Source organism: Acomys russatus, chromosome X (assembly GCF_903995435.1).
Source record: "Acomys russatus chromosome X, mAcoRus1.1, whole genome shotgun sequence".
Classification (NCBI taxonomy): Eukaryota; Metazoa; Chordata; class Mammalia; order Rodentia; family Muridae; genus Acomys; species Acomys russatus.
Window position 1 is genome coordinate 10,845,177 of NC_067169.1, and position 22,815 is coordinate 10,867,991.

Consider the following 22,815-nt stretch of genomic DNA (forward strand, 5'->3'; position numbering starts at 1 on the left):
GTTTCTAAGTCTTCATTTATTTATGCTAATGTGTTCATTCCATGGCTGGGCAGTTCTCCTAGTTATAGTCATGCTTTTAATTTTATTACGGGCTATAACATTATTTCCCTAATACCTTCCTTTGGCTTTGCTCCTTTAGGCTAACTTTTCCGAGTTTACAATCTAAAAAGCATACCGTTAGATGCTTATGCCAGGAGGCCCTTTCAAGAAACTCTAAGGGAAAACATGGCAAGCCCTTATGAATTTGGATTCTACTGGTGCTGAATTTATAATAATGTAGATAAGAGAGAAGTTCTTACAGATCTAACTGGAAAAAGGGCTAGTCAGGTGCAGCAGCACATGCAAGCCTTTAATCCCAGCACTCAGGAGGCAGAGGCAGGCGGATCTTTGTGAGTTCGAGGCCAGCCTGGTCTACAAAGTGAGTCCAGGATAGCCAAGGCTACACAGAGAGACCCTGTCTCGAAAAAGAAAATTCAAAAGAAAAAGAAAAAAGAAAAAGAAAGGAAGGATGGAAGGGAAAGAAGAAAGGAAGGAAGGAAAGAAGATGCTGAGAAGGTAGAAAGTCCCAGGTCTTTGAGGAAGACTTGGCAGATTCAAGCTTGAACATGCAGAGTGCAGAGAGTTGGGAAATAAAAGTTATGAACCAGACTGAGATAAAAGCAAAATTAATATCTTAAGTATTTTGGGTTTTGTTTGTTTTTGTTTTGAGACAGAATCTTTCTGAACTGAAACTCACTGTCTTCTTGCTTCAGTCTCTAGAATACCAGGATTAGAGGAGTTTGCCACTATGTCCAATCCAACTGAAGTTTTAAAGCAAAAAGTAAGCATTTATCACTCACTTGCCCAAGGGGAAAGTGAAGACATGAGGCTGAGTTCTGCTTTGGTCAGGTGGGCCTACTTGGGTATCACTTAGCAGCTCTGACCTGGTTTTCTTATGCAAATCAGGATATTTTTCACCCTACAAAACTATCAGCTGGATTTAAAGGAGTAATCTTTAAAATTGCTGAGATTGTGTCCAGTAAGAAGCTAGAGGCTTATTCCAGTAAGAATGTCACTATTCAAAATTATTTTACCTCTTAGATTTATTTTATTTTAAATTTATGCATGTCTGTATGTGCCTGAGGAGTACAGAAAAGGAAAACTGGATCTCCTGGAGCTGGAGTAACAGGTAGTTGTGAGCTGTCCTATATAGATTCCAGGAATTAAACATGAATCCTCTGGAAGAGCAGAACACATCCAACCACAAAGTCATGTGTCTGGCCCTGTGTAGCTGTACTTTTCATTATCTTTTTAAATTGAGGCTCTAATACCTCTGCCTCCTTCACCCCAATACCTTGCAACACTCCAACAACAGGTAGGAGAGAAAGAAGGTCAGTGGGGATAAAGGTTAGGGTCATCAGGTTCCTTGGGGCAAGTCCAATCTTCATTTCAGGACATCTCCGACTTCTCATTAAAACCACATCAACAGCAACCTGGAGCAGCAGCAGGGAGAAGCCTTCTTCTTTCTCAGAGCCCCTCCCCCAGGATTTGGCATTTATTCCTTCTCCAGAGTCCTCAGAATTAAACTAACTGCAGCTGGCAAAGAGTCCCTCTCAGAGCCCCACACAAGGCAAATAGTTTGCTGCTTGAAGACAATCTGAATCAGCCCCATTTCCCATACCTGGGATTAAAAACAAAAACATATTTACACAACATAACTGAGTTTTTTAAAGATACAAAACTGTACTACATTTCCCTCCTTTTAGTCTGGAAAAATCGCCTGTTCTCTAAGATGAATGTGCATTGTTACTTTCTTTTTTCCCCTTTTTCCCCTTTCCTTTCTTTCTTTTTAACAGAGTTTCTCTGTGTAGCCTTGGCCATCCTGGACTCACTTGTGAGGACCAGGCTGATCTCAAACTCACAGAGATCTGCCTGCCTCTGCCTCCCGAGTACTTGGTTTAAATGCTTGTACCACCATGCCCAGATTTGTTATTGCTTTCTTAAAAGGAAATTATCAATGAACCAAATACTTTTAGGGTCAATAGTTTCATCTATAACCTGGTAATGCTCAGCTGCTCTTATCTATAACAGCTAATACTTTTTGTTGCTGAGTGTTGAGCTAGGACTCCAAAGCCACTTCCTAATGGCAAGAGGCTTTCTTATGTGTCTCTTTTGGGCCTGCATTCACTAGCCAAATGACTTCTTTTACCACAGCATCTACCAAACCCAGGAAGCTTAGGCATTCTTGTTGAGAACTCAGTACTGCTAGAAATGGCTCATTTTCTTCTCCATCTGAAAGTATTATATTTCTCGGAGTTAATGCACCAGCCATTTTGAGTGCTGAGGCTTTTAGCAACTTGGTCACAATTTCTTTTCAAATGACCACAATTGAAGCATGGAGTGTTCTAAGATCTAAGGCTTTTAGTGGCCACTGGGAAAGCTAATGGTGGTAACCTCTTAACCTGAGCTCTTCTGGCAGCTCAGTTTGCTCAAGATTAACCCTTTCTCTGTAATGGGCTGTTTCTCTTTAACCCTTTCACCCTGTATGCCTTTCTGCTCCTCTTCATTTCCCATCGTGCCTAAGGGCTGTGGAAACTTGACACCAAAAGTGCATAGTGCTGAACAGGGCAGCAATTGCAGGAAACTCTGGCTCTCAGTTACCAAGTATGAACCCCTTTTTTCCCCTCCATTTTCCAGCAGTGCTGCTTGCTTCACAAGCACTTCTGTCTCTACCTACAAACTCTCTACTTGCACAGCTAACTTGGCAATCTTTTCAAAAACAAGCTAATTGAGTGACACTTCTGATTTTCCTGTTTCATCCGTTTTGGTTTCTCATATCATTCCATATCCATGCACAACTTTTCCAATTGTTAAAGCATTCTCTCAAACTTTTTTGAAATAAAATATAGGAAGAAGGCTAAGCAAAAACAGAAAATGCCTTCTGGGAGCCAAATGGGAGAAAATCCAGTAGCAGCAGCCGCAGTGAAACTTTTGCTCATATCCTGAAGCAGTGTTTTCATTTCTTCACATCCTCATGTCTCCTGCATTAAAAACAAGATTTTCCATTATTATAAGCCCCACATTGGGGTTTCTTATATCTCTTTCTCGCTTCCCCCTAATCCCTTCCAACCCTTATTCACCCTAATATTTTCCAACACCCCAACACCAGGTAGAAGAGAAAGAAGGTTAGAGGGGAGAGGGGGCAGAGTTCTCCTTTGCTACTTCCTACTGGTTAGGGTCATTGGGTTCCTTGGGGCAAGTCCAAATTTCGTTTTAGGATATCTCCTACTTTTCATCAAACTGCAGCAACAACAACCAGGAGCATCGGGGTGGGGGGAGGAGCATCAGCAGCCTTCTTTCTCAATCTCTACTCCCCTAACCCCCCACCCCCTGGCTTTGGCATTTATTCCCTCTCCAAATTCTTCAGAATTAAACTACCTGCAGCTGGCAAAAAGCCCATCTCAGAGCCCGCGTGAGGCAAATAGTTTGCTGCGGTGGACAACCTGAATCAGCGCCATATCCCACACCTGGGATTAAAACAAAAGCACTTACATAACTGAGATTTTAAAGACACCAAGATTTCCATTACGTCCCCACTCAAATTACTTTTTAAAACTTGGATTTGTATGTATTTTCAATTTAATTACCCCAGATTTACCTACAATTCTTGACATTGAAATACTCTTCAGATTGACCTTTGACTTCTGCATCACCATTTAGGATGCAAATGCATTGCCATTTTAGGTATTTTTTAAAAACACATTATTGTTTTGGAGGCATACATAGCAATGTAAAAGTTTCTAAAACATTTGAGCAATTAGTTTATCAATATTGGAATTAATACAAGACCTCGTAAAGAAACTACATGGAAAGTGTTAGAATTTATTAGAGGCTTCCAGTAGGTTTGTGTTTGTTTGTTTTTTTTTTTAAGTAGTTTTATAGTCTTATCTCTTCTGAAAAATAAATTCCACTTAAACCCGAAACATTTAATTTTCAGTATCATTTCTCTGACACCATGTTTGGTCAGAAACCACTTTCTATTTCCAAACTGAAAGAGGAATTTATAATAGCAGAATTGTTTCCTTTTTTATGCAGGAGACAGAATAGACTTTAAGATGGTTACAAAAAATAATCCAGGGGCTGAAGAGAGTTAAGTAATCAAAACACTTGCTGTTCTTCTTCTTCCACATCACCAGAGTTTGGTTCCCAGCATCCATGCTGTGTGCATCATGGTAACCTCTGAGGTTACCCACATGTATATATATTCTCTCTCTCTCTCTCTCTCTCTCTCTCTCTCTCTCTCTCTCTCTCCCTCCCTCCCTCCCTCCCTCCCTCCCTCCTTCCCTTCTCTCTGTCTGTCTTTCTGTCTCTGTGCCTCTTTGTCTCTGTCTCTGTGTAGGAGCATTACAAGCTCTGATTCTCATGTTAAAAGATTCCCCACAACTTTGTAGAATCTAGATTGAAGGTACCAAAGAGGAAATAATGAAGGTCAGTTAGATGAGAACTTCTGTGGAGGTGAACTGTGATAAAAAGACCAGCATGAGAGGGTTTGTCAGTGTCATGGCTTTAGCTCCTATTCATACTTCGACTAAATAACCAGTTTGTTGGAATTATAAATTATTTGTTTACTGGTCTGCCTTCCATATAAAATATAAACTATTTTGGTGGATCGTGTGACAAAAATTAATTCACTGAGTATGTGAATTAATGGAGAATACAACAAATATTAGAAAGGAAAAAAAAAACTACCTAGAGCCAGGCATGGTGGCACACATATGGAATCCAAGCACTTGGGAGGTTGAAGTAAGAAGATCCTGCATTTGATGCCAGCCTGGAGTACATTGTGAGTTCCATGTCAGCTTAAGCTATATAGTAAGACACTGTGTCTCACTGTCTATCATACTCCACACACACACACACACACACACACACACACACACACACACACACACGTATATATAAAACAGTAATAATCTTGGGGAACTTTTCTTAACTTTTTTTTCCTATTCTGCTTTTTTTGTTGCTGTTGTTGTTGTTTGATTTTTCTTTTTTGCCTACAGCCATCCAATGACTAGGACATTATGCCACACATCATCTTCTATAATTTCACTGTCATATATCTTTAATTCAAGGCATTTCTGGAATTAAAAAAAAAGATTTCTGTTATTCTTATTTGTGTGTATGTGTGTGAGAGAGCATGGGGAGCAAGCCAGTAAGCAACACCATCCATATAATCTGTATCAGTTCCTGCCTCCAGATTCTTGCTCTGTTTGAGTTCCTGCCCTGACTTTTTAAAAATGATGAACAGTGATGTGGAAGGAGAAGCCAAATAATCTCTTTCCTCCCTACTTGCTTTTTTGTCATGGTGTTTCATTACAGCAATAGAAATCCTACCTGGAACAACTGGGTTCATTCTCATCTAATTCCTTTTCCTCTCTGACTCCCTATTGAAAGTTCTTGATCCAGACTGCATATTAGAATTCCCTGAAGAAGCCAGGCATGGTGACTTTAATCCCAGGACTTGGGAAGCAGAGATAGGCAGATCTCTGTGAGTTTGAGGCCAGCCTGGTCTACAAAGTGAGTTCAGCACAGCCAAAGGCTACACAGAGAAACCCTGTCTTGAAAAACAAAAAATAAAATAAAATAAAATAAAAATAATAAGAAAAATTCCCTCAAGAATGACAGGTCTAGAAAAGCCAAACCTATAGAAAACTGGTCCATATTTGTCTAGGACTGGGAGTGAAAATGGCCAGAAACTGCCAACTGGCAGGAGGGATTTGGAGTATCAAAAATATTCTAAAATTGAACTGTGAGAATGGTTGTAAAATCCTGTCATTTTCTAAGAACCATTGAATTGTGTCATTACAATTAGTGATATTTATGACATGCAAATCATACTTCTATAAAGCTATTTTTAATTTTCCTACGGAACTTTTGAAAAATCTTGGCATTTGCACCCTAAACCACAAAGTCCTGATTTAATAGGTCTGGAAGAAAGACTCAGCCACTAATAATTTTTATTTGTTGATAATTTTTAAGAGTTTATTTTTTAGTTAATGTACAAAAATAATAGGTTTTATTTTTATATATTCACATATATCAAGGCACTGTTGATCTATTTATCTAAGTCAGTATGTAGATAGAGATACAGTGTCTTCCCCGCATTTGTCTGACTGTCCTCTGCTGTCACTTCTCCTTCCCTCTCACTGCTCCAATTCCTTTCCTCAAATGGTCTTCCTATTATTTTCATGTTGTAATTAAATCTATACAGTGCATGAGAGAAAAGATGAAATATTTTGATCCTTGTTGCCGTCTAATACCCTCTCATTTTCTACTCACTTTTTAGATCCTTTTCTTCCTTCTCATGATCTCTCTTCCATTGTCATGTAATATACATATTGTGATGGTAGTTATTCTTATAAATTTGACAGGGTCTAGAATCACCTAGGAGACAACCTTTAGGCATACCTATGAGGGATTGATGAGATTTGCCTCTGGACACCCAAAATGTGGGATGGCTCTATTCCCTGGATTTGGGTCCTGAAATTCATATAAAAAGAGATAGCTAGTTGATCAGTAGCATTCATAATTATCTGCTTCCTGACTACTGAGGCAACTTGACCAGCCGTCCCAAGATCCTACTTAACTAGGACTTACCCTCTATGATGGACTATACCTTTGAACTGTGACTCAAACTAAAACATTTTTCCTTAGTATTCTTTGTCTGGGAAATTTATTGTATCAATAGGAGGAGTGACTAAGACATATATACTCGTATTTAAATCTAGATCTAGAAACATATAATATTTGTTTGAGTCTGGCTTATTCATTTAACATGATTGTGATGGTTTATATGAACATGTCCTCTATAGGCTTGGATGTTTAAACATTTGGTCTCCAGTTGGTGGCACTGTTTAGGGAGGTGGTGCAGCCTTGTTGCAGGAAACACATCACTAGAGGTGGGATTTGAGAGTGTATAGCCTCATCTTACTTGCAGCTTACTTCCTATGCTTCATATTTCAGGTAAAGATAAGATCTCCCAGCTTCCTAATCCTGTTGCCATTCTTCCCCACTATTTTGTACTCTATCTCTGGAACTATAAGCCAAAATAAACTTCAATAAATTGCTTTTGGTCACCATATTTTATCATAGCAACTGAAAACCTAATACAATTATGATCTCAGTTCCATTCATATGTATCATATGGAAATTCTATCTTTAGTTGTTTTGGGGAACCTCCATATTGATTTCCACAGTAGATGCATCAGTTTACATTTCCATCAGCATAGTATAAGTGTTTTTTCTTCCTAACACCCTCACCAGCTTTAGTCATTACCTGTTTTCTTGATGATAGTAATTCTGGTTGTGTTGAGATAGAGTCTCAATGCTATTTTAATTTGCATTTCCCTGATGGCTAAGGGTGTTAAACTTTTTTTTCTCAAATACGAATTGTCTATTTGCATTTCTCCCTTTGAGGATTGTGTTCAGTTTACTTGCTATAAATCTTAGATGTAGAGTTCACAAAGGCTTTCTCCAACTCTGTGGGCTATCTCTTCTGTCTGCTGATAGTCTCCTTTGTTATACAGAAGCTTTTTAATTTTATATGTGAAATCTAGATTTAAGTGTTGGGGGGCTGGGCTATTAGCTTGTGGGATTGGGTTCTTTCCTTCCACTGTGTGTTTGACGGAATAAACTTAGTGTGTCAGCTTGGCAGCAAGCACCTTTACCCACTGAGCTATCTTGAAGGCTTGAATTCAAGATTTTAAGAAGAGTTTCTTAGGACTATAACCTTTTACAATGTGGATGCCCTTGTATTTGTGGCATAGATGTTCAGAATTGAGATGTCATCTTGGTGGATTTTCCTTTGATGAGTATGGAGTGTCTTTCCTCATCTCTTTTAATTAGTTTTGGCTGAAAGTCTATTTTATTAGCTGTTAGGATGGCTAAACCAGCTTGCTTCTTGGGTTCATTTGCTTGTAAAACCTTCTTTTTCAACCCTCTACTGAGTTAATATCTATCTTTGTTGCTGAGGTGTTGTTCTCGTATGCAACAGAATGATGAGGTCTTTTTACACATCCATTCTGTTAACCTGTATCTTTTTTTTTTTAATTGGGAATTAGGTCTGTTTATGTTGAGTAATATTAATGACCAGTGATTGCTAGCTCTTGTTATTTGATGTTGATGCTGGTAGTGTGTTTGTGTGCTTTTCTTCTTTCTGTTTTGCTGCAGTGGAGTTATTTATTTCCTGTGTTTTCTTGGATGTAGTTTGTTTTTGTTTTTGTTTTTGTTTTTGTTTTTTGCTTGGAGTTTTCCTTCTAGTATATTCTATAGGGCTGGGTTTGTGGGCAGATATTGTTTAAACTTGGTTTTGTCACGAACTATCTTGTTTTCTTCATCATAGTGATTGAAAGGTTTTCTGGGTGTAGTAGTCTGGGCTGACATCTGTGGTCTCTTAGGGTCTGCAAGATGTGTGTCCAGGCCCTTCTGGCATTTAGAGTATCTGTTGAGAAGTCAGATGTGATTCTGATAGCTTTGCCTATTTGCTCTGTATGTTTAATGCTTTGATTATTATGTGGCAGGAAGATTTTCTTTTCTGGTCTAATCTATTTGGTGTTTTGTAGGCCTCTTGTGTGTTTATACGCATCTTTTTCCTTAGGTTGGGGAATTTTTTCTTCTATGATTTTGTTGAAAATATATCCTGGGCATTGGAGCTGGGAATCTTCTCTTTCTTCTAGATCTATTATTCCTAGTTTTCATTTTTTCATAGTATCCTTGATTTTTTTTTTTTTTTTTTTTGGACATACTATGTCAGGGTTATTTAGACTTAAATTTTTCTTTGACAGATGTATCTATTTCTTTGATTATATCTTCTACACCTTAGATTCTTTCCTCCATCTCTTATATTCTGTTGTTCCTGTTTTCTTTCCTAAATTTTCCATCTCTTGGATTTCCTCAGTTTGTGTTTTCTTTATTGCTATTTCCATGTTCAGGTCTTGAGCCATTTTATTCATATCCTTCACCTGTTTGCTTGCATTTGCCTGTATTCCTTTAGGAATTTATTCAATTCCACTTTAAAGGCCTCTATCAACTTCAAAAGCATGGTTTAAAGGTCATTTTCTTGTATTTCAGCTATGTTAGGATATCCAGGGATGCTTGCTGTGGGATAACTGCATTCTGGTGGTGCCATATTACCCTGGCTTTTGTTAATTGTGTTCTTATACTGGCCTTTAGCCATCTAGTTGTCTCTGGTGTTGGCTCTTTGTTCCTGGTGCCTGCTGGATTTCTCAAGGGTATGAGCAGATCCCTGGGCAGAGACTGGGTATTCTGGAGTAGCCCTCTTCTGCATGGTGGGTATGGTTGTGGACTGGCTGCTGGATCTTCAGAAATAGTCCATTTTTCTCCTCATGTGGCCTTGTCCAGTTAGACACAGGCAGGGGACTAGCCTGGGAGTGTCTATCTTGTAGGGTCCTGAGGACAACCAGGTCTCCTCAGGAACCCAGAAGCTCTCCTCTCAAAAGTGAAACTCCAGGAATCAGCAGCCCCATCATTTACTCACCCCTGTGTCTCTGAGCTCAAGCAGCCCAGACAGAATGTATGATGGGCACTACCATTTTGGAGCGAGATCCTGTATGTTCCTGAGGTCCAGCCAGTCTCCTCAGGACATCCTGGGAGTCAGGTAACCAGAGGCTGGAAATGAGTACCCCTGGAACCTGGGAGCTTTCCTCAGAAGGCGGGAATAGCCGAATGGGCAGAGGCTGGAACTGCTTGTTCCTGCCACCCATGGGTTCTCCTCTCACCTGGGAAATACAAACCATAGCATTTTGGAGTCTGCAGCATGGCATCTCAGCTTTTCTGGAGTCACTGTGACCCACTCAGGAACAGTGTGCCCTGGGCACCACTTTCTTGGATCCTCCCTATGTTACTGTCTTATAAAGTGTCATGGAATTCTTGGCCCAACAGTTTTTGAACATTGGCTTTTCCTAACTCACTAGCCCTCTCACTTTCTCAGGAGCACTTTCTCTTTCCTAAGAAACTGTCTCCACTTCTATTACTAACCATATATCCTGAGTGAACTGCTTTATAACGGGAAATGAGAACCTAGAAATTTCAGCGATTGCTCTCAGATTTTTATCTGCATCTATAATAGCTATACAGCAATTCTAAAGTCATCCTGGATATGTGAGACTCTGTGACAAAAAAAAAAAAAATCCCAGAAGATATTGTGAAACTCATCCACTGTAACTATTAAAACAATAATGGTACTGGAGAGATGATTCACTGGATAAGAATGCTTAGAACGTAAGCATGAAAATGTGAGTTTAAATCTACAGCATCAATGTTAGAAGACATGCATGGCTGTGTGTGTGTGTGTGTGTGTGTGTGTGTGTGTGTGTGTGTGTGTGTGTGTGTGTGCCTGTACCCCAGTGTCTTGGTTAGCTGAACCAGGAAGCTTGCTCAGGCTTTCTGGCCACTAGTTTAGTTTCAATATCAGTGAGAGTCCTCATCTCAAAGGAAAACATAGACAGAGATATAACAGAACACCTTGTGTTCTCTGCCCTCCTCAAGGACTTACAGGGTTATGCATGCCTGCATACACATACTATATATTCATATAGAAAATTTTAAATAATATAGAAACAAAACAACGACCCCCTTAATATTTATTTCTAACTGTTAAAACACTATATAAATTTTAAATTTTATGATAGTTTTTATACAGGAGTACTATATTTACACCATTTCCACTCCTCCCTCTCTCATCTGTTAGAACATTTTTACCTTCCATTAAAGGCCTAGTATCCATACATGATGAAGATGAGACATAATTTACCTTGGTTTTATATCTTAATAAGAGAAAAACATTCAGTGGATACATCACAAAAATTAACATGCCATCTTTTCTTTAGCCACAACTAGGAGAAAAGGATACTTTGTAGATTGATGTTAAATCATGGTTATCTTTAGATTACAGAAAGAGCAGGGTGTTTTTTAAGTGTGAAGGAAGCTTTCTCACCTGCCTCATGTAGAGTTAGGGTGCTGGATGCTCATGATCACACAAAATTTCCTGGAGTCAGAGGCCTCTAGATTCCTGTCTCATGAGTTAAAAGAATACAATTCATAGACAACAAAAGAAGAGGGTTTGCAGGAAGTTTTACTACAAATTCACAGGTGAGAGTTTATGAGAAAGTAATAAGACAGATCTATATAGCAGAGATAGATCTCCAGAAATGACACAATTGAGAGTATACTATCTTCTGTCCAGGACAGATTCTGGCTTAAACACCTTTGGAATCTCTGATCTCCACCAAAGAAAAGGGCATCTCTGGCTATTAGCTGAAGGAAAAACTATTCACATTTGAAGTCTCTACCCTAAAACTACTTGCTGATTTCTATCTCCCATTCTCATCAATCAGTTTCAGACTCGAACTAAAGCCATTTTTCCCCTAAGGTTATACAAAACCTTAATTTGGACAAGGGATTTTATAAGGTTGTTGTGAGACCTGAAGGCCATGTCCCTTTACATTGGTAGTGTCTAAACCAGCTGTTCTCAACTTGTGGGCAGAATGATCCTTTTACAGGAGTGACCTAAGACCATCTATAAACACAGATATTTCCATTATGATTCATAACAGTAACAAAATTACAGTTATGAAGTCACAATGAAATTAATGTTATGGTTGGGGGTCACCACAACATGAGGAACTGCATTAAGGGGTCACAGCATTGGGAAGGTTGAGAGCTACTGGTTTAACCAAACTCCAACCCAGCCTCTTTCTGCAGTGTTGCTGATGGTGCCCTCTAAGCAGGCAGGTCAGCTTAGGGAATGAGGCAAATGTGTGGCTGATAAAAGCTGATGCAATATCAGACATGCATTACAGTAGGACCTCTTGTGACCTCTCATGATTAAAAAAAAAAAAAAGAGCACTCCAAGCCTGCTGAGACTAGCATGGAAATCCCAGATGACTGCTAACTGTCCTTTCCTTCATTACAATGGCCTAGCCCTGTCATTAAGTGTTGCAAAAGTGCCTGTTCCTGCCATGCATCTGTTGGTGTGATACACACGGTAAAGCCCAGACACAAAGGGAATGACACATATTCTAGGAATTCCCAGCTTATTTCATACCTTAGTTCATGACTAATGCCCCTTTTAATTAAGCTCAAACATAAAATATGCTGACCAATCCTGGCCCTTGCAATTACTCTGTGAATTCCTATACTCATACCTTGAGTGTGTATACCCTGGCTTGGTGATATTTGCTCCCAGTTGCTTACTTTGTCTCATCTCTGAATTATTTCTCTAAGAACCTGAAACACAGGTTAGGGAGATCTCTGTGTTCCCTCCTCCCAGCCTTCAGCACCCGCAACACTCTCACCTGGGAACACACCTTAGCTCCAGTAGATTGGCCTGATGCAGTCAGTAACGTGCTCGCTCTGTGGATCCTTACTGGCATCTCGCACAGTGAAGTGGAAAAGGACTCAGCCCTTGGCTGAGGACTTGGAGTTGCTGGCTGGTATTCTTACTTCATTTACTTTGTTGTGATAAGAAAAACTGCCCTGACAAAAAGTAACTTAGGGGAAAAAGGGTTTCTTTTAGTTCACAGTTCATCACAGGAGGGATGCTGCAGGATCCTGAAATAGCTAGACACAGTGAGGAAAAAAAATGTGTTCATGCTTGCTTGTTTGTGTTCATCCCTACTTCTCCACAATTATAAAGCTTAAGACCCTCTGTGTAAGTGTTGCCCAAAGTAGGCTGGGCCTTCTCATATCAGTTAATGAAGTGAAGACAGTTTCCCACAGACAAGCCTATAGAATGACAATAAATCTCTCATTGAAACTCTTCCCAGGGGAATCCAAGTTGTATCAAGTTGACAGTTAAAGATAGTCATTAGATTTGCTATAGGGAAGGACAGCATCATCTTCATGGGATACATAACCATGTTCTCTCTGACACATCTCCAGAGGATCCCTTTCTGGTATATCTTGGCTGCAGACATCCATTGCAAGTAATCAGTGTTTGTCCACTACCACTTCCTGCCATGATGATGTCCCACTCTTGTGGCCTTTGGATGCCCAAAAGCCTACTGGGAAGACTCAGCACCCTATTGACTCTCAATCCTGTACCTGTCATTAGGGAAGTGACATGTCTTCCTCCCTGCCAGGATTTAATACATCACTTGACAAACTGTCTCCCAGGACCAGACAGCCTGGCCATGAAGCTTCAGGGACTTCCTCGCAATGCTGTTGTTCCTGTAGCCACACTAAAGCCCAAAGGCAACTGCTGTTCTAGATGAGCTGAGCTTTAAACAAGTGCCCTTCCTGAAAGGTTTGTGAAGATGCACTTGGTTTTTGAAATCCAAGGTGAATCTTTCCTCCCTAGGCAAAGCTGGTCGTAGCAGTGGAGGAGGAGCCGGCCCTCAAGGTGGTCTTTTGAGATGTCCTGTCTATGCTTACACAACTTTGCTTCTTGTAAGGAACAAGGAGAGATGTGGCCTCTGCCTGGGCTCTCTTTTTGGAGAAGCAGCTGAGTGCAATGATTTCCCTCCCCCTCTCTTTTACTGTGCCAATCATATAGTCTCCCTATGTAGTTCAGGCTGGCCCCAAAAACATGATCCTCCTATCTCTTCCTCCTAAATGCTGGGATTACAGGCCCATGACTGCTTTCTTTAAAGTTCTTTGAGCTAGCACCAGGACATTGTACAAGCTCTCAGGAAGCTTCTCTGATATATCTTGGCAGATGTATGCTTTGGAGTTTTTGCAACAACTTCTGGTGAGCTCCCTCAAGTGGGGTAAATTTTGACTTTTCAGTTGTTTCACTTGGATTTTTTTTTTTTTTTCATTTTTTGACCACTGCTTCGGTGGTGAAAATGGAAGAATGTTCATTGTTCAAAATGGTATTCCACTAGACAGCAAACATGCCTTTTCTAATTATTATTACTTTTTTTTTTTTTTTGCCTTTTCTAACTCTTAAGGTATACATCACTGACCTGGGAAATCTCATCAGTGGCTCTCATTCTTCAGAAGCTGTTTGATGGATCAATTTTCAGGCTGATTCTGGGTTGGCTAGACCTTGTGGGGTGCGTGTGTGTGTGTGTGTGTGTGTGTGTGTGTGTGTGTGTGTGTGTGTTTCTGCACAGGCTCAGAATATGTCATCCATTTTCTTACTGGATAAAAGCTGTGAAGCTGACCCCATGCTGCCTGGAGACAGTAAGAAGCTATGTGTTTTGGTGGCATCTAATTCAGATCCAGTGCCAGTATCATTGGTATGGTTCCCAAGCTTATCCTGTTCTCTCATAAGATCACCTGTCAATCAAAGGAGAAACCTGCACAACCAGGCTCTGCATAACCACAGAATGACGTGACTGAGGGAATGACATACATTTTTAGACCCCAGATCATAGCAACACTTGGCATTTACATCTACAGTGACATCCAGGGAATTAAATTGTGATGTAGGGCTGGGGTAGAGCTGAGTGGCAGAGCATTTACTTAGTATGTATAAGGCCTGGATTTTACCCCAGCACTGTATGAAGAAATCACGTTTAATTGTAATATAAAGGGCAACACAAAATTGTGCTAAGATTTGGGCCTTCTTACCCAAGTCATCCTATGAATGTTGCACTCATGGGGCAACAACCAGGGCTTTTCTTGCATGTAGTCTCAGGTCAGTTATCTGTAAAGCTCAAAGAGTTCCTGCCAACAGCTGGCTGCTGTGCCTGCAGCTGCTTTAGTCAGTACAAAGGGAGGGAAACCTGGCTCTGCCATGCCACAGGTGTGCCTTTGTGAATCACACTGTACTGTGTACCTTTTCTCCATGTTATTACTTGTTACATTTTTTTAAAGTGATTAAAATATACCTTGTGCTACGATTCTCCTATTTCGTTTCCTTTTTCTTTTTTCTTTTTTTTTTTTACATTTTTTATTTAGTGTCTTTACAGCCTGATACCAGCCCTTCCCTGCCTCTCCTCCCAGTCCCACCTTCATGCCCCTCCCCCCATTCCCCTTTCCCTTCTTCTCAGAGAAGGGGGGGGCGGGGCAGGCTAAAAAGTACCAACCCACCCTGGCACCTTAAGCATATCCTCTCCCATTGAGGCCAAACAAGCAGCCCAGGTAGGGGAAAGGGATCCAGTTCTCCTCTTTCAAATATATAAATCAATTGGTTTTAGTGTATTTAGTAGTCAACCAGGGCCACTGTATAATATTTCCATTAACTTCTAAAGAAGCTTTTTGGCAGTCACTCCCTCTTCAACTCAACTTCCCCTACCTCACAGGACCTGATAGCCACTAATCCATCTTGTGTCTCTTTCGATTTTCCTACTTTGGTCATGTTGTGTAATTGGAATCATACACACACTGTGTGATCTTTTGTGACTGGCTTCTTTCACTTCACACTTAGGTTTATCCATGTTCTAGCGAGCATCGGCATTTCTTCCTTCTTAGAGATAATATTTTTTATTTATTAGATGATGGGCATTTGGATAGTTTCTGCCTTTTTGCCACTGTGAATAATAACTATTATGGTTATTTAATAACTCATTTTATTTTAAAATTATGTTTATGCTTCAGTATGTGGCTATGTACATGCAAGTGCTGGTGCCAAAGGAGGCCAGAGCCTTTGTATTTCCCTGGAGCTGGAGTTACAAGTGATTGTGAGCCACTCAACTTGGGTACCAGGAACTGAGGCCCGGTCCTCTGAAAGAGCAGTAAATGCTCTCAACTGCTGAGCCATTTCTCTACCCTTTGCTATAATTATTAATGCATAGATTATTTTTATTCTGGGATGTGCTTTTAAGTGTGTGATTTTATTGCCAGTATTGTCTGAAGGTTCTAATTTCTCCATCTCTGTTTAAATTTGCCTGAAATCAGACATTCAGGACTGCTGACAGAAGATCCAGACTATTAAGATGGGAAGAATTAGAAAGATGTATAGCCAATATATGAAGGGCTTCAGGGTTGCTGCAAACAGTGGTATGAACCTATTGGATGAAGAGATACCAGTAAAAATATCCAAGGCAAAATAAAATATTGTCAGTGTTAGCAGCAGCAGCAGCAGCAGCAACCAAAATTTAATCACCACTTGTTCTTTTAAGTGCTTTGGAGAAGCAAGGCCAACTGTCTTCATCTTGGAGAGTATGAATATCCATATTTTAAAGACTTGACTTAGGGATAAAATAAATAGTGATGAATAATTAGATCTGAGGGACAAAATGAAGCTCTGTTTATGATATCATTTTAATTTGGTGTGTTGCCTAGCTAAAATTCTTCCTTCTCCCATGCCCTCCCTGAAGGTGCCATTTCAGCCAGCTCCTCTGATGACTGTGATTCTTTGACTTCTGCTCACTTGGCACCTCGTGATATAGACTGCTGCAGCCTGTGGTTATTTAACTTCTGCTGCACATCTGCTTTGCATCTAATCATCACTGTCTGAATGCTGTCAGCATATTAAACCTGCACTCAACTTCCAGATTCACCATTACCGCTGGGGCTTATGATGCGAGCATTTCTCTATGTCGCACGCATACATGTGGAAGTCAGAGGACAGCCTGTGAGAGTCAGTTCTTCCTTTCTATGGTGTGGGTCCTGAGGATCCAACTCAGAGCTAGACATGTACATTTCAGTCATGTACTAAGATAACAAGACACAGATTTTTCTTTTTCATTTCTGGATCCTGAAAATAAGTACCTCCAAATTCCTTATTAAATAATATAGCAAAAAATGTAATACAGATTAGCAGTCAGATGTAAATATTGACATAATATCAAAAGTCTGAGCCATTGAGTGTTTTATTTCACAATTGTATCTACACACATACACACACACACACACACACACACATACACACACACAGTCCTCGCAACTCCAGCAACATTTTTCTTGTCAATATTTGCTTGTGAGCATACAAAATTTGACCAGCAACAAACAACATGATTTGCTGCTTTTTACAAATGCCTAAAAATCCATTTTCAGGACTGAAAAATAATGATCCCCTCTCAAGTACATTGAGAGATTTTATTTGCAGGTTTCTGTGCTACAGAGTTTATGAAATAAAATACTAATGCAAGACAGTATGCTTTGGTTTTATATAGCACCTTTCATAAAAGGAGCTTAAAGGAACCCACAACCATTACTCATTTACCTTCATAAAAAAATTTTATTGAATTAACATGATAGTCTAGCAGAAAAAGTTAAAAGCAATAAAAAACCGTCATATTTTATATAAGGACAGCTGCAAACATAATCAATTTCCACTTTCCTAACTTATATGAAATTATTCAGCTTCTTGTTAGCTTCGAACTCCAGGAGATGCGAAGAGTAAATAAAAAAAGAATAATTCAGACCTGTGTTGCTTTTGTCTAACTCAGAGCTTTAATTATGGAGAAGGAGGAATGACCCTTGATGCATTTCTTACCTTTCCAGGCTTCTGTGTGCTCCCCGTTTTACAGGAGTCTCACCAAGCCTTACTGAGGTCTGAGCACTGGCAGGGAAGCTGTGCTGAGGTAACCAGAGGAGGATTCCAAGGATTGCTTACTGAGTTTACAGTCTCATCACTTGCCTTTTAAACCTGATTTTGCAGAACTGAAGCTTGCTTGGGTCATATGCTTATGCCTTTTGGAGATGGGGGACAATCTTTTACCTGCTGATTCCTGTGGAATGACTGCATACAAGCCCAGCTTCTCCATGACCTAAGCTCATCACTGGGTTCGAGGGCCCACTTATCTCCACTAGTGTCTTTTTCAAGTAGGCCTAACCAATTCTATTTTCTTACATTTACATAGAGGCAGGACAGTACTCAAAATTGTTATTAAAATATTACATTTATAACTGATTGTGAGAGCAAGAATAAAAAGGATTTGCCTAAGAAAGTATAAAGTCAAAGCACTAGGTGGTTGTAATGATGGTGGTGCTTGAACTTGGAAGTTGTTTTATCAGTATGCATTCATGACATTCTAGGTTCTTATAAATGCCAAGGAAAATGGTAAGATGAATGGCTTAGGTTAAGCTTCTTTGAGAAAGTACCATGGACTGGTTGGCTTAAATGATGGAAATGTATTTCCCACAGGCTAGATACCTGCGATGCCAGTTCTGGAGAGGCCTATCTTCTAGTGACAAACTTCTGTCTTCTCATTTAATCCCCACACAGCAAAAAGAGGCGAAGAGACCCCTTTGGACTTTCTTTTATGAGCTTATTACACCCACTCATGAAACCTCTGCCTTCATGATTTCATCACCTCTTCAAAGCCCACTTTCTAACACCATCACATGGGCGTTAAGATTTCAACATGAGTTTTGAAGGGACATAAACACTCAGTCCAACATGATAAAAATAAAGTAAATTTATGGCCTCAGTTTGATTTTCATGGTTTCAGTTAGCAGCACTCAACTATGGAAAGTGGAAACTTCCAAAAATAGACTCATAAGTTTTCATGTACGTGTCTTTCTGAAGGAGTGTGGTGAAATATTACACCATCCTCCTCCATCCTGTTTGGTTCATGGATACTGCCTCTGTTTTATGTATCCATGCTTGTATGAACTACCCACCATTAATGGCTTAATAACCATCTTGATTATTTTTTATCAATTTTGGTACTGCAGTGTTTGGCATAGGCTTTTTTTTTTTTTTTTTTTTTTTTTTTTTTTTTTTTTTGTTAACTAATAGAAACTCCTAAGTGATGTTGGCAATTCAGATGTACCAAACAGGAACTGAAAAGTACTTCTTTTTATTGAAAGGTAAAAGTTCTTGACCCAGTAAGAATAAAACCAAAACCTGTTGCTGAGATTGCTAAGGGAAGAATTAACTTTCTAGCCTTGAAATTGTAAGGGAGACAAAGAGAAATCTGTGCTAATGTTAGTCACACCCCAGTCTGCTGACATTATGGCCACAATACACAGAAGTGCTTAATTAAGATGGAAAAGGTGTTAAATTATAGGGGTTAGCACCACCCATAGTTTCAGGTATCCCTGTGGCTCTTATAAGGTATCTACTGCTAAGAGAAGAGAGGTGCTACATCTTTTTCCAAAATAATTATTTGAATGGAGAAGGACAGAAAGGTCCTACCTACCACTTGGCATGATTTAAAGAAAAAATAATATGGACTCCTCACTTTTAAATGTTTTTATTGAAGTGCACTAAAAGTATATAAAAATAAGCTGGTCACACATGCCCTTTATGACAAAACAACAGTCACTAAAATTGGATTTGACATCTCTGTTCTCCCAAAACATAATAAAAACCTCCTGCTATAGCTAAAGCTTCAGCTTCTTCTATTTCCAAAGGAAATCAACACATTGTAAAGTTGGTGTACATCATTCACATATGTATTAGAACCTGCTGAAAATTACTGTTGGGCTCTTCTATTCTCACTTTAAATGTTGCCATAAGCATGCCTGGCATATGAAGGTAGAGTTGGACTTAAGGAACTTGGACTGTTGGGTGGACACATACTTAACTTTGTATGGTTAACCTGCCTCTCAATTACCCACATAAAGCCCACTCCTAGCTCCAAAATTTACCACCACTCAATGTCAGCCATTTATATATTTATTTTTTCCTATTATATCTGTTATGTATAGATTATTTCATGGTAGACTGATAGGAATATTTGAATCATAGTTTTCTGATTACAAGAGAAGTTGAGCTTAGATTGCATTTTGTGTGCTGCACATTTGGAAATCTTCCTCTGTGGGTTGCCTAGTCAAACCTTTTAACCATTGTTTTACTTGGTTTATTATCACTTTCTAATTGATACATTGTTATTATGTTGAGATTACCAATGATTTTTCAGTTATACATGCTATAAAATATTCTCCCATCCTCTTTCTTGATTTTATTCTTAAACATTATTTCTTATTTAAAATGTTTACTTATTATTTTTGTGTATGTGAGTGCATGTGTGTGCATGTGTTTATGATATATGCAAATGTGAATACTTGTGTGTCACAGCAAATTATGGAAATCAGAAGATAATATGATAATCAGATTCCCTTCCCCCTTGGAATCTGGGGATTGAATAGCAGCCACCCTTTCCCTCTGTACCATTAGTTAATTTTCTATTGCTATGAAGAAATACCATCACAGAAGAAGCCATTTAATTAGCCTTATGGTTTCACAGAGCTAGAGTCCATAATGGCCAAAAAAAAGGATAGTAGCATCAAGAACAGTTTGAGTTCATATCTTGAGCCACAAGCAGGAGACAGAGAACATGCTGGGAATGATGTGAATCTTTTGAACCAATGAAATCCCACAAAGCCTTCTCTCTGTTATACTTATCCTCCAACAAGGGCATACCTCCTAATCCTTTCCAAACAGTTTTACCAACTGTGGATCAAGTATTCAAACATTTGAGCCTATGGGACCCATTCTCGCTCAAACTACCACAACATCTAAGCTATCTTGCCATGCCTCCTCAGCAATCCCCATCTTTCTGTTAAAGCATCTTTAAAGCTCATATGTGTATGTGTGCACACGCATGCACACACATGTGTATCCAGGTATCTATCATGCTCAGGAATGCTGTCTACCTCCTTTGGACAGGGTCTCTCATTGGCTTGGAGATCACCAATTAGGGTAAACTGGTTGGCTAACAAACTCTAGTGATCCTCCTGTCCTGGCTTCCCCAGTCCTGTGATTACAAGTACACTACCAGCACGGTTTAAAGCTTTGTTCAATTCAGGATTTCAAATGCAAACCAATGGGTAGAAAACTGTATAGCAGGACCCCTGTGCACCATCACCTAAGTTTAAGAATTATCATGGCAAATCTTGGTTGATTTATACACAACCTATTCTTCAGCTTTCCTTTTATTGATTGATTTTTGATTTTTTGAGGTATTTTAAAGTAAAATCCATATATCACGCCATTTCTTTTACAAGTATTTCAATATGTATTTTAAAAGATTAAAACATTTTAAAAATACTATGTGTTTTTATTAGACACTTTTATGTCATTTTCACATAGAAGTTAAATTTTTATATGGAACATGCCAAAATATTTCATAGCGTTGCCTTTCACATTTAGGTATTTAGTAAGCTAAAATTAGGTTTTATATGGACTGAGGTTTAATTAAGATATTTAAAGTTTTCTGTGTCTAGTATATCAATCTAGCATCATTTATTAAATAGTTTTTCTTTTTCTACACCTATTATAATCCTACTTTGTTTTTTGTTCTTTTTGGTTTTGTTTTTCTTTTTTGATACTGGGTCTCAGTATGTAGCTCTGGCTGTCAAGAAACTCACTATGTACACCAGGGTGGCCTCAAACTCTCAGACATCTGCTTGCCTCTATCTCTGCCTCCTGAGTGGATTAAGATTGTACAACACACTATAATGCCATTTTGATAAAAATCCAAAAATTAAAAAATATGTGAGCAGGTTTTCAAGCTGCCTATTTTATTCCTACAGTCTATGTATGTATGTATGTATGTATGTATGTATGCATGCATGTATATTCAAGATTAAAGTGTGTGCATGTATGCATGGGCATGTGTGCATCTGTATGGAAAGACAGAGAAAGAGAGAGAGAGAGAGAGAGAGAGAGAGAGAGACCAGAAGATAGCATCAATCCACTGGAGCTAGATTTATAATCAGTTGCAAGTAACCCCATGTAGCTGCTGGAAAGTGAATTCAGGTTCTCTTGAAGGTCAGGAAGTAAAACTGATCCATATTTTTGGCTTTTTAATAAAAAACAATATTTTTAATTACTATGGCTTTATTATAGCCTTTAATATCAGAAAGCCATTGTCTTCTTTAAGAATATCTTGGGTGTTCTTGGTCCTCTATCTTCCTTATGAATTTAAATATAGTGTCAAGTTCCCTAAAAGGCTCTTGTGAAATTATGTTGAATTTATAGATCAATTTCAGAAGACTTTATAGCTTTATGATGCTGAGAATTCCTACCTACAAATACGGCATATATTCCCACTTACTTGTCATTTTTATTTCTTTTAATAAAACTATATAATTTTCTTTATGAATGTCCTATACATTTTTTCTAGATTTATTGCAATGACCCCCAGCTTCTATTGTTATTTTAAATGTTATCATTTTTAAGTTGAATTTTATGGTCTTTCATGGTTGTTATAGAGAAAGACACAATTCTGTTTGAATTTTATATCCAACAATTTGGCTGAAAAATCCCTTTGCTTCTAATAGTTTGCCAATTACATAAAGATAATCAAATTGCCTGCAAATGATACAACAGACTGATCTCCTATCTGTTTTAGTTATCTTTCTTTTCTTAATTCGATGGCAAGAGCCAGTGATATTAAAATAGTGGATTTGGCATTCTTTTCTTGTTCTTCAGTTTAAAAGGACTATCTGTACCCTTCTCTTTGTAACAGTCAGGACTCAAGCAGAGAAGCAAGACCAACCACTAGGACAGAGATATTTGTTACAGGTATTGACCTTTACACACTTGTAGGAGCTGGGGAAGCTCCTATGAGGGTTCATGCTGAAAATTAAAGTCCATAGGACAGAGTGTAAAGGAATGATGGATGGAAAGGGGAGGAATGTCAAGACCGAACAGAACCTACAAACCCAAGCTGAAGCCTACAAAGTCAGACTGTCGCTATGGTTACCTCTGTTCTTAATGGCCAGGGCTCTTTGTAATAGATCTCAATACATGTACTTTTGTACAAGCATCAGAAACACCTACAAGGTAAAGAACCATGACCAGCTGAGGTGCCTACCCTGGGCTAAGAGAATCCAGAGAGAGTAGTGAAAAGTTGTGGTTATAAATACCAACAATGACTATGTGGCCAAGTTGTAGGAACAAGGATTGCAATAGTTTCTTCCACATTTTAAGGTGAAGAAGCTTATATAGACTCATTTTCTTTCCCCTTT